Source organism: Hemicordylus capensis, chromosome 1, assembly GCF_027244095.1.
Source record: "Hemicordylus capensis ecotype Gifberg chromosome 1, rHemCap1.1.pri, whole genome shotgun sequence".
Lineage (NCBI taxonomy): Eukaryota > Metazoa > Chordata > Lepidosauria > Squamata > Cordylidae > Hemicordylus > Hemicordylus capensis.
The window spans coordinates 175,026,140-175,041,659 of NC_069657.1; positions in this window are offsets into that span (position 1 = coordinate 175,026,140).

The window sequence follows — 15,520 nt, forward strand, 5'->3', positions numbered from 1 at the left end:
CCAGACTAAGCATGTTGGCCCATGTTGGTGCACTGGTCTACTAGATAGACCAGTCCTCAGAGGCAGAACGACCCACTAACTCAGGGGTAAAGGCCTGGTCTACCCGCCAATCCCAATTGTTTAACCAGCTCTCCCCAGAAAAACAGACCTCCAACATGGCACTCAAAACACTCAAAATGTTTAGAGTTTGTTTCATCAAAACATCCTGCTTGGGCTCTGTTTCAATGAGCCCTGTGGTTTATTTTATTTTATGTTTTTATTTATTTATTTATTTATTTATTTTTACATTTTATATCCCACTCCTCCTCCAAGGAGCCAAGAGCGATGTACTACATACTTAAGTTTCTCTTTCACAACAACCCTGAGAAGTAGGTTAGGCTGAGAAAGAAGTGACTGGCCCAGAGTCACCCAGCAAGTCTTATGGCTGAATGGGGATTTGAACTCAGGTCTCCCTGGTCCTAGTCCACCACTCTAACCACTATACCACCTTGGTAGAATACAGGAGGGGTTTGCCATTGCCTCCTCTCACGTAGTATGAGATGATGCCTTTCAGCACCTTCCTATATTGCTACTGCCCTATATAGGTGTTTCCCATAGTCTGGGAAACATACCAGTGGGGATTTGAACCAGCAACATCTGGCTTGCTAATCAAGTCATTTTCCCACTGTGCCATTATGTAGAGTATGTTAAATGTAGACCAGGGAATCCCAAGTTCAAATGTGCACTCAATGATGAAACTTTCTAGTGGACCTTGCATTGGTCAGTACCTCTTAGCCTGACCTACTTGACAAGTTATAATGAAGATGCAATAGACTGGGATTACTATGTTTATTAATAAATAATAAAATAAATGATGACGATGATGATGATGATGATGATGACGACGACAACAACATGATGTACAGCATACCATTGAGGTAACACTCCATCCTGGGGCTGCTGTGATTTGTAAGCAGTCCCGACACTGTTCAGAACAGAGTGGTTGCACAAGCAGTACTACCACAGTTTCTCTCATTCACCACAGTGTGGGAAACTGTTCGAGTGCTGCTCGCACAACCACTCAGTTCTGAACAGCATCGGGGTGCTTACAAGTCCACAGCAGCCCTGGGGTAGAGCGTTACAGAAATGGTATGCTGTGCATCCTTTCAGATAATCATAATAGTCGCTCCTATGTTGCACAGTGATACAAAGGCAGAGTGTTCTTGCAGAAAGGCTGGGATATAGCTGTGGTGAAGAATTGTTCAGAATTCCGGTGTGTGGTGAGGAAGATGAAGAGGTGGTTTTAACTTCTCTGCTCTTCCCACAGAAGCTAATTTTGCTTCCAGAAATACATTCTTGAGGGCTGTACAGACCGTGGAAGATAACATTGAAGAGTATCAGTCAGTATCACGCAAGCAAGTAGTTACAACTGGAGCACTGTCCCAGGTTGAGCGCTTAGGACCCACCTGCCTGCACTACTCCCTCTCAGAAAGGTAGTGACTATTCCCTTCTACCTTCAGTTATCTGAAGTGGCCTCTGGGTTTTTTTTACCGAATCATCTACCTCACCAGCTGTGGCTGGCTATGACCATCTATAAATTGTGAAACACTCACTTCCCTAAGCAATGAGATGCTCCAAGGTGCAGCACTACTCCAATTCTGGCTTCCTTTTAAGAAGAGATCACTGAAAGCTTATGGCGACTTAGTAATGTTTAGTTTATTTACAAGTAAAGCTGAATATTTGATGGAGTTGAACTAGCATAGAACTCCTACAAGTCAACAACAGTATACATTAGTTCCCAGAGGGTGCTCCTGCACCCCCAGGTGTTTCAGCTCAAGTGAGCCCTGTGGCAGGGGGAGTTAAGATGGGGTTTTTCCTGCCCACTTCCCTGGATAGCAAAGAGCAAGCTGTCACTCAGCTGGTAGGTCCCCTCTTCCTCAGGGCCCAGTGCTATTTGTCCTCCCCACCCCATGTTCACTTATAGATACACCCCACTCCAAGTCCTTTGCTCAGCTTTTCTATTCTAACATCACCAAAATTCAGTCTGTTTCTCCATCACACAGAAGCTGTGTGAAAACAGTTTCTTAAAACTGACCACTCACAACCTGGCTGGGCAAGGGGGAAAGAGGAATGAAAGGATGGATGATCTCACATAGCCCCTCCCATCAAGTGAAAGATATGTGCCCTTTTACAAGACTTTTATCTGCTCAGGTTACTTCAGAGCCATTAACGTGGCATTCAGAGACATGCACCGTCCTCCTGGACAGCCAGAATTCTGCCAAACACAGGGATGGCCAAGTAGCCATCACCTAATCTGTAACAATATACTTTCACACAATAAACCTTTTCTTGAGATTCTTGGGGTCAGCTCAAGTCAGATATATAGTCGGCTTGTTGAGTATGTCTCTTTCCCTAAATGAGTTTACATCTTAAAAAAGACTGCCATATGCAGTTTGACAAAGCAAACAGCCCAAGTTCTAGTCATTTTAAAATGTTATCTCCTTTCAAAGAGCCTACTGTGCTGCAAGAGAGAAGGGGATGTTTCCTAAAACAAATTATCTCTCAGAAAACATGTATCTATGAACAGAATCAGATCCCACTGACTTTGACATATTGCCTACAAACTGCCAACCAAGTTGTGTGTGTGTAATACAGATATATTTTAAAAACTGTATACAAAAAGAGCAAGACTGCTTTTTTGTATACCATGCAACTATTTTTTAAAAATAATAATAATAATTTGGCCATTGATTGATTAAACATAGCAAAAAAAGGGGGGAGGGGCAAAAATAATAAAACTCTGGAGTCTTCTTGTCAGTAATGCGATGCCAGTTTGAGAATTGTTTCTAACTGATTGGTTACTTGGCACCTGGCAGTAACCATCAACATTTCACCGTTTCCAGCAATCTGCCAGTTCAGCCATCCAAAAGGATGTTACTGGAGTCTGCTCTCTTCCATCTGCTCTGTATTTTCCTATATATGAAATAAAATACAGTCTTCCAGAGAATCCAGAAAGTAGCATAAGAGAGAAGCAATTCCACATCCAAGTTTGAATTAGTAAATGGATATAGCCAGGACTTAGCTTCCTAAGGAGACAGCGGGAATGGAAGTGGCTTAGAAATCCCGATACCATGAAAAAAACCCCTCAAGATGTGGATCGTTCCAAAAACGCACCTTAGACAAGCAAGCAGGAGAAAGAGCAAGGTAAAGCACACGCTGATTATTTTTTAATTAGATGCAATATTACAATAATGGCTTGCATACTGTGTGTGCAGTGAGCTGCACAACCAAGAGAGATGTAGGATGGCTGTTCCAGGCTTTAGTACATTCACCTGGCCGCGGCAGTGATGAAGGAGGCCAGAGGGGAGGGAACCCTCACAGACACACACACCCCGCAAGTCCCCTGAAGAGGCTACAGGTATTTATCACTAATTTTAAAAAAAATAAAAATCGCAGACAGGTTTGGTTCAATCCTGAACCTCCGGACCAAACCACCGGGCCAATTTGCACATCCCTACTGGATACTTGAATCTCATCAGGTGAGGGGCGAATTTTAAAGGGAAAGGGAATTTAGACAAGGGAACAGTTTGTTAATCAGCTGCATCAGAAACTTATTTTTCTTTTCGTGTGCTCTGCTTATCCCTGCTTTTGTTCTAAGTTTGTCTATCTGTAATGTAACTAAGCTAAGAAACACTGAGCCTGTGCTCAACTATCCAACAGGGCATTGTAAAAGACTCTGTTAACTGTCTATAATATTTTGAATATTTTTTCCTCTTTGTATTCTTTGCATTTTACCTGCCTCTGAGTAGATTTTTTTTACTCAGGAAAGGGGATTTTACTCTGGTGAACAATTTGATTGTTCCGCAACTCTACCAAGTTTTCTCACCACGTGTAAGCTGCACGTGGAGGGTTTTTGTACTTTTCCAATAATAAGAGAAGGAAAGTCTCCCTGGAATCCCACCCTAATCCAGGTTTGTTTGTTTTAAATCTCTGTAATAAATGGTGGTGGCAGTGACTAAGCTACTGATAAAACAGGAAAGTTTTGAAGGAACAGCCTTTGTGGGTGAAAGCAAGAGAGAGGATGATTCAGCATTTTTCTTCCCCTCACGTGGGCTTCCTTTGAGACAAAGGCTGGGTTAAATTCGTTACAATGATACACAACCAAAAACATTGCTGGCGTTTGTTTCAAAAGAAGTTCAAGCTAGAGCAGGCCTGCTCAACTTTGTCCCTCTCCTGTTTTTGGACTACAACTCCCATAATCCCCAGCCACAGTGGCCAATAGCCAGGGATTATGGGAGTTGTAGGTCAACATCTGCAGGAGGGCTGAAGTTGAGCAGCTCTGAGCTAGAGTCTACCATGTGTGAAACTGGCTACAAGGGATCTTACCTCCAAGTACAAGCTGAGGTTCACATAGGAAGCTGTTGTGAGCCAAGCCTGATTTGTATACTAGATACACTCTGGAGCTAGCATATGAAATTAGGCTTGTTTCACCAGTGCCACAAAGTGACCAGTTCTTTATATGGTGACAATGTACAGTCTGGGCTCGAAGGTAGAAAGAAGACAAAACACTCTTACATAATTCAATGGATTATTGAATACTGAATATAAAAGATTGTCAGAGCCACGGCATCAATCTAACTGAGCAAGAAACAAAACAATCAACCATAGTGCCTAGTAATAACTAGTTAGGTAATAGCTAGTTAATATCTAGGTAATAGCTAGTTAATAACTAGGTAATAACTCCTAGCTATCATGTGTGTGGAGATGCATGCCATCTCAGCAATTACTTCTAACTAGGAAGAGATAGAGAAACTGGAAAGGAGAAAGGGGAGGGAGTGCCTCCCCTTTTGCTTGGAAGGGGGAAGGGCAGGGTGCCAAGGTTCAGTGAGGGGGAGGGAAGTTGGAGGCAAAGGTTGGTTCTTGAGAGAGGCATATTACTGGATCTCATCAGGGCCAAATGGATGTGTGTGAGGCTAGTATCTGTTGCTGGAGAGCATTGCAAACAGGGCTTCTGGTAGATGGCTGGTGCTGGGGTCCACAGACAGAGTTAGCCCTTGATTCTTCACCCCATGGCAAGAATCACCGAGCAGTCTCTTGTCTGCAGGTCCCAGGCCTCTGCTAGCTCTGTAGCTGGACAGCAGGCACTTGGGGTGCACATATGAGCAAGTATTGCTTGTAAGGCAAAGATTGCTGAAGCCCTGTCTGGAGAGCAGATTTTTTCAGTCATTTCATCTCAATGTATAGTGTTTTCTCAAGATATCAGCATCCTTCCTGAATCTCAAAGTGTTAATCACTTATTACAATATCTATTTATCTGGAGAAACTGAGGCCCCTCTCCTGTGTATCCCCAATTTCTGTTGTCAGGAAGGGGCTGTTCTATTGACATCCCCAAAACAAATCTGCTGCTCTGAGCTTTTCAGATGGGCATTCTCTCTTGTCCACAGACTTCTTGGCACCTTCCTTCATAGAATGTTACAAGTCAAAGGTGTTAAGAAGGAAGAGACTAAGCTATGTGTGTGAGACAGCAATTAAATCACTTCTTGTGTAAATCTACCTGGTGTGCAATTCTAAAACATTCCAAAGTAACAGCAAGAGGATATATGTGTGAGACATTGTAAATATTGAAATCAGCAGAGAACAAGGCACAAACAATTTGGCTTGTTCCTTACAGAAATGACCAGGTCACACAGAACTCTGCTCTGTGATCTGACTATTGTAAACATTGTGCCAGAGGAAATGCAAGCTTATCCCTGGTGCCTCTTCAGGCTGTAAAACATTGAACAGAGCATCAGCCATTCTTTCCTGTTCCATATGACAGTTTAGTATACTCAGAGTTCAGGTATCAATTTATTTCTTAATAAAGTAGAATCAGACCCAGGCCTTGATTTTCCATAATTCTGGATTTGTATTTCCGGGCCCAGTTTGGTAGTCAGGGCAGCCACAACAAAGCCCCCTTGATTTCAATGGGATTTTAGTCTGCCTGATGGAAGTCCTATACGAGAGAAAGAATTAGGGTAGCCATAATACACATCTGTGCAGTAACACTTGCTGTGCTCCATTCGGAAACCAGGAGAAGAAACTGGGAATAAAGTAATTGGGGAGTGATTTACACATGGGAAACTGGCAGTATGGAAAGAGTTATGCCCCACCCCCCAATCTCCTGTTAGACATTGCAGCCCTGACAGCTGCAAATCAAGACTATATCAGAGGCAAAAAAAATAATAATCAACACCCCATAAATTACAAAATATGAAGTTTGAACTTTCCTTTCTCAATATCATTTGATGGGCTGTTTCGAACATTGCATCTATTAGCCCCTCCCCCGCCATCACATATTCTCCCTACAAAATGCATCTGCCATCACCCAGGAGGGACAATTATATTTGAACTGCCCCCATCCGACAGACAGACAGACACACACACACACAGAGGAATGATGTATTGGATGGGGGTGGGGAGACATGACAAACTGTCCCTGTTCCATTGTTGATGATGATGATGATGATGATGATGATGATGATGATGATTTTGTTGGTAAGGTATGGTCTGACACAAAGCTTAGCAGAAAGTAAACAAAAACAAAAAAAACTTCTCAAAGCAAAAAAAAAAAAAAACAAGCAAAAAACACCCCCAAAACCCCACGGCTGAGTTCTGGAATAACCACTTGCACTGAAACAGTAATCCAAACAGTGGTGCCTTCCTGATCAGAGTTTAAGAAGCCCCGATTTGAACAGGCCACTAGAGAAAGGATCAAACTTCTCAATTCCCAAAAGACATGAAGCTATCGAAATAAATCTGAAACATTGGACTTCCTAAAAGTTAAGCTATGATCTCATATAAACTTTCCCTACAAAATGGAGGACTTCTGTGGCATGTTTCAAGCAGTATACTGAACTTTTTTTATGTGGAGAGACACAGGGGAGAGGAAGACTTTTAAAACAAGGGAGAGATTATGATGATGGGGGAAACTAACATATTTTACAATAGTAATGACTAACTAAACCAGTAACACACATATATGGCATCTTTTAAAATAGCAATCACCTTAGAAATTGTGCACATATGATAATGTGGCATGTGGCTCATTACCACTTCTCAATCTGAATATATTTTAAGCATCCCCCCCCACAAAAAAAAGAAGAGCTAGGGAGCTAAAATTAAGATACAGTTGCTTCCACAGACATCTAAGTTGCAGAAATCAGTTATCAATGGGTTGTATCCAAACAAGGGTGAAAGGAAGATCACTGGATATGCTCCATCCAACCTGCAGCATATGCTCCCTACATCCCCCACCAGCTCCATTCCTGAACACCCTTTCAAGGATGACATGTTTTGTAAGGAGCTGCAGGAGAAATTGGGAAAAGGCACATTTTGCAGATCTAGGGCAGTTGACTTTCAGGAGCAGCTTTTTAGACGCACAATGGCCTGCAATGGGGAGAAGCGGGCACTATATTATTATTATTTTTATTTTTATTTATCGTTGTTTTATTATTATAGATATCGTCGCAGAATATAGGCTGTTCCCAGTAAAGCTGCTTTTTGTAATTGGCTGGTGTTGATTTCTGTGGCCCCTATGGTGTTGAGATGCTCTTCAAGGTCTTTTGGAACTGCACCCAGGGTGCCAATTACCACTGGGATGATGATGATGATGATTTTTATACTGCCCTTCCAAAAATTGCTCAGTGCAGTTTACACAGAGAAATAATAAATAAATAAGATGGATCCCTGTCCCCAAAGGGCTCACAATCTAAAAAGAAACTTAAGATAGACATCAGCCACAGACACTGGAAGTACTGTGCTGGGGGTGGATAGGGCCAGTTACAATCCCACTGCTAAATAAAGAGAATCACCACGTTAAAAGGTGCCTCTCTGCCCAGTTAGTTAGTGCCATTCCATGACCTGTTTCTGCCTGAAGTAAAACCCCAAATCGTGCCGCACCCTTCTCCTTTCTGGCCGCATTCACATGTAACATGGGACTGTGGATCCAATGGGCCCTGGTTCTGCTCCTCAAACCTGCTCTCCTGTCCAAATTCAGTCATAACAGAGAGCACTCTCTCTGCAGTCAATGAGACTGCAGAGAGGAGGGAGAACTGGCTGTGTGGGTTTCCTTCTGACATGAAGGACAGCCTGCAAAGCCAATCACAGACAGAGAGAGGGAGGAGCCTTCCTCCCTCAACTCTGGTTGAAGGAACCACAGCCGGCCTTTCCGAATTCAGACAACACACAGGTTGTGTGTAACCTTGGGTTTGGGTGACAGCACTCACTACAACCCAAGGGTTCAGATTGGCATTTTAAAATCTAAACCTCAGGTCACTTGCTTCACAAAACCAGAGTTGCATGCATACAGACTTCACCGTGAGACCACCTCTGCCCCCTTAAACTCCAGTTTCTCATTACATGTGAATGCAGCCTCTCCTTGTTTCTATTTAAGTCACACTCTCAGGAACTCTCTCTCTCTCTCTTTCTCTCTCTCTCTCTCTCTCTCTCTCTCTCTCTCTCTCTCCCTTCCTTCCTTCCTTCCTTCTCTATGAAGATGGGAAGAGAATGCAACTTGGTGCCATTTTGTCTTCCTTTCTCTGCAAGCTATCCATGAGAAGTTGCTGTGTGGCCTGCCATGCCAACCTGGCCTGCAATCTGTTGCCTGAATCAGCGTGCTTCACCTTTGTGACAGGCCCTGATGATAGTCCTTCATGAGCTTCTCTCTGCTCATGATTATTTGAACTTATCGTATGCTTCTCACTGCTTCTCACCTACAGCCCCTGAGGAGGTCTTATGCTTAATGAAGCTCATTCCTGACCCAGCTGATATGACAGTGCAGAATAAGTACAGCAACTTCTTTCTTGAAACTCATTTAAGTTGGGAACTTAAAAAAAAAAATCCTATCCACCCTCTCTGGTGACCAGGTAATACTGTACTGAATTGCCAAGACCTGGATAGGAGTCTGCAGGCAAGAAAGACAGCCCAAGAGAATGCATGCCATTCTGTTATGCTTTTGAGGAATGGACTCAGAAATCCCCCTCTCTGAATGAAGCAGCTGGAAAGCACAATTTAAGTTTATATACTGTATTGCCACAGCACATCTCACTCCGAAGCTTTTCTCAGGGTCCTACCAGAGAACTTTGCTCTGTACATTCTAGGATCAATACCAGATTAACTGATAACCCCATTCATGTTTCTTTGCTACCCAAGGGCTCTAGGCTCTGCAAGTGCTACTGAATTTACAGAAATTGTCATGGTTCTTCAAGTCCCTTTCCACTTCCTCAATACTGTCTTCATGGTTGTTGCTGTTATGTTCTGATTTCACATCTCTATAGAATATTTTTGCTGACCAAGCTCGATTTCAGTCGATGACATCAACTCAGTCAGTTGGCAAACCAGCTTACCTTATTCATTCCTGTTTAGTAAAGGGTAAGTAAATACTTGAGTTCCCATAGAAACATTGGCTTGCAAGCATTTTCTTTCTTAACAGCCACAGCCAAATCAGGATCAAGACTGTGGCACATGGAGAGGCCTTGCCTCCTCTGTATGCCTCGGGCCTGATCCTTTGCCTCTGTATCATTGATGAAAATCGTCCCTCCTGCAGTTGTTATTTGCAAGTAGTAGCTTGTGAGTGGCCCTCTTGGTCCATTTTCTGTGGAATGATGATGCAGGAGCAAAATGTTAGCCCTCCCCTTCCTGTACACTGTGGTCTCAATCCTGATCAAGCTCCTCTACCTATAACAATGTAGAGAGAGAGAGAGATTTTCAGTCAATGCTGGTAGAGTTACCTTCTAAACCTCCGACAGTTTCAGTGTCTGGCTGTAGGTGGTGCTAACCCTGAAACAAGCATGGCTAATTATTCTCCTTTTGACCAAAGCTGCCATAAGTTTGTGAACAATTCACTGGCATTTCAGATTAATTGCTTGCTCCTCCTGCTTCAAGTTAGTTCAAGGGCTAAAAATGGGGGAGTGGGAAGTTTGCAATAAGCACAAATACAATTCAACTTTGGTTTCTACAGAAGTCTGTTGATGAGTCCCACCATCTTCAGCAGAGCCAATATAGCTGTGTTGTACATGCATTGAAATTACTGCACATTTTCTCTGCACCCAAAATAAAATGTTTATTTAAAATAACTTAAACAGCAAGCATACACAAAGCATATGCACTTGACTGGGAAAATGAAAAAACTCCTTCCCCCATCACATATAATTTGCATACCTTATGGTGAATGACATATCCTAGCAAAGATACTTTTGTTTCTGCAGATTGTCTTTGTTGGCAGAAAGAATTCTATAGAACTAGAGACTTAAAAACAAACCTATAATCCCTTGCTTTGGATCTTTAACAAACGCTTAAAAAATCAGTGTACTGTTCCAAAAAAGGTTTGTGTTTGTTTTTGCAGGGAACTTTTTAAAAAAACATCTGGATTTATTGTTAAAATCCCAGAACTTTTATAATTATAATTCTCACTAAGGTGAACCTATAGAATTTGTGTCCCACTCATCCCACTCCTCAATGCATTGCAGGCCAATGAGAACTTCCTGTTTTTATTGTTGATCTGCAGGAAAGGTGGATTGGTAACCTGCAAGAAAGGGGAAGGGGACTTTCATCACAAAAAATGGCTACCATATATAACTATTGATTACCTTTGACTTGGTGAGTCACAGTCTGTGCACACACAGGAAATGCTTCAGTGATGCAATTTCAGATCTTGCGCATCTGATAGTCTCTAAAGCCCTGTTCAGACAATACATTGCACAAGAGTACTGGTGTCTGTCACCATGTACATGTTTTTCTGTACATGTGTTCAGGGTTAATGTGCTGCTGGATATAGATGCCTCTTAGATGCAGGGTATAAATAGGAAGTATACTACTGTACGTGCATTGAACTTAACATGCGACTAGCTGTACAGATATGTACATGAGCACACTATACACAGATTGTATATGCGTTGAACATAATGTGTGATTAAGGCTGCAATCAACATAGGCAGAGAAACCTATAGCAAGAAGTAGTCAGGTGAAGGCTGGAGCATTAGCAGAGGCTGACAGCTTCAGGAAGTTGTACTTTACTGGACACAGTCAGGTAAGGATTTGTACAAAAGCTTCAAGAAGCCAATGCATTTGAGTGCGAAATGGTGTGGAAGGGGTTACCTTGGCAGCAACAGAACCCAAAGCAAGTGAGCTGGTTGCTGTTGAACCAGAATTTGGAAGCCATGACCAGCAAGGGATCTATGGCACCATCAGTGGTCCACCACAACTAGGTATTTAGATGCTCGGCAGCTGCAAACCTCTTTCCATGGTTTCACTCCTATACTGAGCTCTTTTAATCAGAGAGTGAGCTGTCAGTCTTGCTTATTTCATCCATATCCTGCTGTTCCTCAAAGAGTTCAAAGCAAGGTCTATCGTTCTCCCAACACCACTTCTGATCCCCCCCCCAGCCGTTTGTTGACTCTGTGGGGCTTCTGGCTGACTATTGATTTGCAGTGTCTAACAGCTTTGGCAAAGGGGATGCTTAGAGGCTTGCACACGTTTGCCTGAGGTCATAGACATGCCACTCTTCTTCAGTAGTAGGGAAAGCAAGAACACAGAGTGTGGTGGAAAGAACTGCAGAGAGAGGTTTTGAATCTGGCTGTGGTTCTGAAAAGCCAAACAGAAGATATTTTCAGCTGCACTGTGTCTAGCTCGGAGTTACATTCCAACTCCAACTACTTTCCCCTTTCAGTTGAGGGATGAGATTCTTCTCTTCTAATGCCGGGACTATGGGAGACAAAACTAAAAAACAGCCTTCAGGTGAGGAGTGATAATCAACCCAAACTAATTATCTTCCAACTGTTGTACAAATGCCTGCAATCGTAGCAGGCTATTCTTTTGTGTGAGAAGATTAAACACACAGGTTCTTTTAAAACTGATGTCATCAGTTAAGAATAACTTAAGAACATAAGCCTGCTGGATCAAGCCTAAGGCCTATCTACTCCATCCTGCTTCACACAGTGGCCCACCAGATGCCTCTGAGAAGCCCACAGGTAAGAGGTGAGGGCATGCCCTCTCTTTTGCTGTTGTTCCCCTGCAACTGGCATTGAGAGGCATCGTGCCTCTGAGGCTGGAGATGGCCTATAGCCACCAGACTAGTAGCTATTGATAGACCTGTCCTCCATGAATTTGTCTAAGCCTCTTTTAAAGCCACCCAAGCTAGTGGCCATCACCACTTCCCATGGCAGATAATTCCATAGATCAATGATGTGCTGCATGAAAAGGTACTTTCTTTTGATGGTCCTAAGTTTCCCAGCCTTCAGTTTTATGGGATGATCCCTGGTTCTAGTGTTGTGAGAGAAGGAGAGACATTTCTCTATGTCCACTCTCTCTAAAAAGGAAAAGAAAGATTGTGCCATTAAGTCAGTGTTGACTCCTGGGGACCACAGAACCATATGGTTTTCTTGGTAGAATACAGGAGTGGTTTACCATTGCCTTCTCCCATGCAGTATGAGATGATGCCTTTCAGCACCTTCCTATATCACTGCTGCCCAATATAGGAGTTTCCCATATTCTGGGAAACACACCAGCAGGCATTCGAACCAACACCCTCCTGCTCTCTAGGCAGGTTGCTTCCCCGCTGGCCATTAGGTGGCATCCACTCTCTCTACTCACATTTTTATCTTCAATCCCCTTCCTAATGATCCCTAGTGTGGAATTTGCCTTTTTCACAGCTGCTGAGCACTGAGTTGACACTTTCAATGAGCTGTCCACCAAAACTTCAAGATCTCTCTCCTGGTCAGTCGCGGACAGCTCAGATTCCATCAGCGTATATGTAGAGTTGGGTTTTCTTGCCTCAGTATGCATCACTTTACACTTGCTTACGATGAACCATTTTCAATATATTTGCCATTTTGTCGTCTACTCCCCCAGTTTTGAGAGATCCTTTTGGAGCTCCTTGCAATCTTTTGTGGATTTTACTAACCTGAATAGTTTGTGTCATCTGCCAATTTGGCCTCCTTGCTACTTACCCCAACATCTAGATCATTTATGAACAAGCTAAAGAGCACTGGTCCCAATACAGATGGCTGGGGGACCCCCACTTCCTACTTCCCTCCATTGTAAAAACTATCCATTTATTCCTACCCTCTGTTTCCTGTCCTTCAAACAGTTACCAATCCACACATGAACCTGTCCCCTCATCCCATGACTGCTAAGTTTACTCAAGAGCCTTTGCTGGGGAACTTTGTCAAAAGCTTTTTGGAAGTCCAGTTATACTCTGTCAACTGGATTGCCTTTATCCACATTCCTGTTGACACTAAAAAGGTTAGTGATGCCCTTTTATGTACTTACTTACTTAACAAATTTCTATACTGCCCAAAACTTATATCTCTGGGTGGTTCACAGTAAAGACACAATTTTTTAAAAAAATTAAACATTACAACAATTTAAAGCCATGCTGGTTCTTCCTCAGCATGGCCTGTTCTATATGTTTAACAATTTTGTCCTTTCCATCAATTTATCCAGAACAAAAGTTAATCTAACCTAATATAGTTTCTCGGTCCCCCCGGATACATTTTTTGAAAATTGAGGTTACATTCACTACCTTCCAGTCCTCTGATACAGAGTCTGATGGTAGGGACAAGCTACATATTTTTGCTAGGAGATCAGCAATTTCACATTTGAGATCCTTCAGAACCCTTGGGTGTATGCTTTCTGGCCTGCCACCTCCCTGGCATGTTTTATGCTTCTGATATATTTAAAGACATTTTTGTTATTCCCTTTTAACTATATTCTCCTAAAACTCTCTTTCTGTGTCCCTTATTGTCTCCTTGCATTTTTTTTGGGGGGGGGGCAGAGTTTATGTTTCTTTCTGTTCTCTTCATTTGGGTAGGACTTCCATTTTCTGAAGGAAGTCTTCTTCCATTTTATAACTTCTGTGACTCTACTTCTTAGCCATGCTGGCATCCTACTGAACTTGGTGGTACCTTTCCCTCTTCTTAGTATACATTGAACTGAACTTCTATTATTGTGGTTTTAAATAAGTTCCATGCTTTCTAGAGTGATTTGACCTGACTTTCTCTTTCAGCTTCCTTTTTACCAGGCCCAGGGGTGGAGCCACCATTGGGCAAACAGGTTCAAAGAACCCAGGCCACTGCCAATCAGGGCCCATGCCTCATGACATCTGGTGTCAGATGCAGGGGCATGATTTTGCTCCCAAATGGGGCTGAGCGGCCCCGTTTACAAATGAAATCAGTCAGTGCTGCTTTCTCAGCATGGCTGGAGTGACTCTCCCTTCCTTTTAAAGGTAGAGAGAGCTGCTCCTGGCCATGCTGCAAATGCAGTGCTGGCCGATTTTGCTCCCGAATGGGGCCGCGCAGCCCCGGTTGGGAGTGAAGCCACACACCCTGCATCTAACGTGTGATTCAGGGGGCATGGCAAAATGTTCCCTGCAATTCCCTGCATCAACCGCCCTGAGCCATTTTTGGAAGGGCGGTACAGAAATCAAATTCTTCATCATCATCATCATTTGTCAGATGCAGGGGGCAGGGCTTGTGGGGCCACTTGTCTCCCTCCACACCTGACCAGGCCCCATTTTTGAGAAGTGTCACTCTTCTGAAGTCCAACGTATCTGTGCTGGACTTCCTTGGAAATGCTCCATTCACATATAAGCTGAATTGGAACACACTATGGTCACTGTTCCCTAATGATTCTACAACTCTGACATCTCACACTAGGTCCTGGGCACCACTCAGGATTAAATCCAAAGTTGCCTTCTCTCTGGTTGGTTCTGCAACCAACTGTTCTAAGGCACAGTCATTTAGCATGTCTAGAAATTTGGCCTCTCTGTCAGTACCCACATGTAAATTTGCCCAGCCTGTGTGAGCATAATTGAAGTCGTCCATTATTACAGCTCTGCCTCTCTTTGACACCTCTCTGATTTGCTTCGCCAACTACAGGTCACTTTCAGTGTTTTAATCCGGAGGGAAATAGCATGTCCCTAGAAACAAATTTCCTCTCAGTCCTCATATTGTCACCTATAATGATCCTGTGGAGGACTTCAGTCCTTCTAGGTATTCTAGCTTATCTAGATGCTGTGTGTCATGCAAACCTTCTCACAGGCAGGCAGGTCACTGTGTGGTTTACACGCAGGTCACAAACCCATCTCTCTATGCCCATAATAATCAAATCACCCACTACTAGGAGGCCCCCAGATGCCGGAGGAGTATCCTCTGAGTGAGAGGAGTATCCCCTGTGCGAGACGAACGCAAATTGGAATGGCAAGTAACACATGCATGTTTGAGCACAGATTGAGATTTTGCTACTTACCCATATTTATGCTCAATCTTTCTCAATATTTTCAAAAGATGTATCAAAGAACAAAATAGGCCAAACACTCGCGTGCACACCCAACTTGATACAGGTAGTTCTCAGACTTACAACACAATTGGCTCCTGAAAACAGTGGCATTTACATCACACAGAGGCTCTTCTCATGGATCGTAAGAAGACTAACCCCCCTCTAGGGGGTTAGCAGGGAGAGCAGGCTTAGCCCGCTCTCCCCACACAGGAGCAGGGTAGCAGACCTG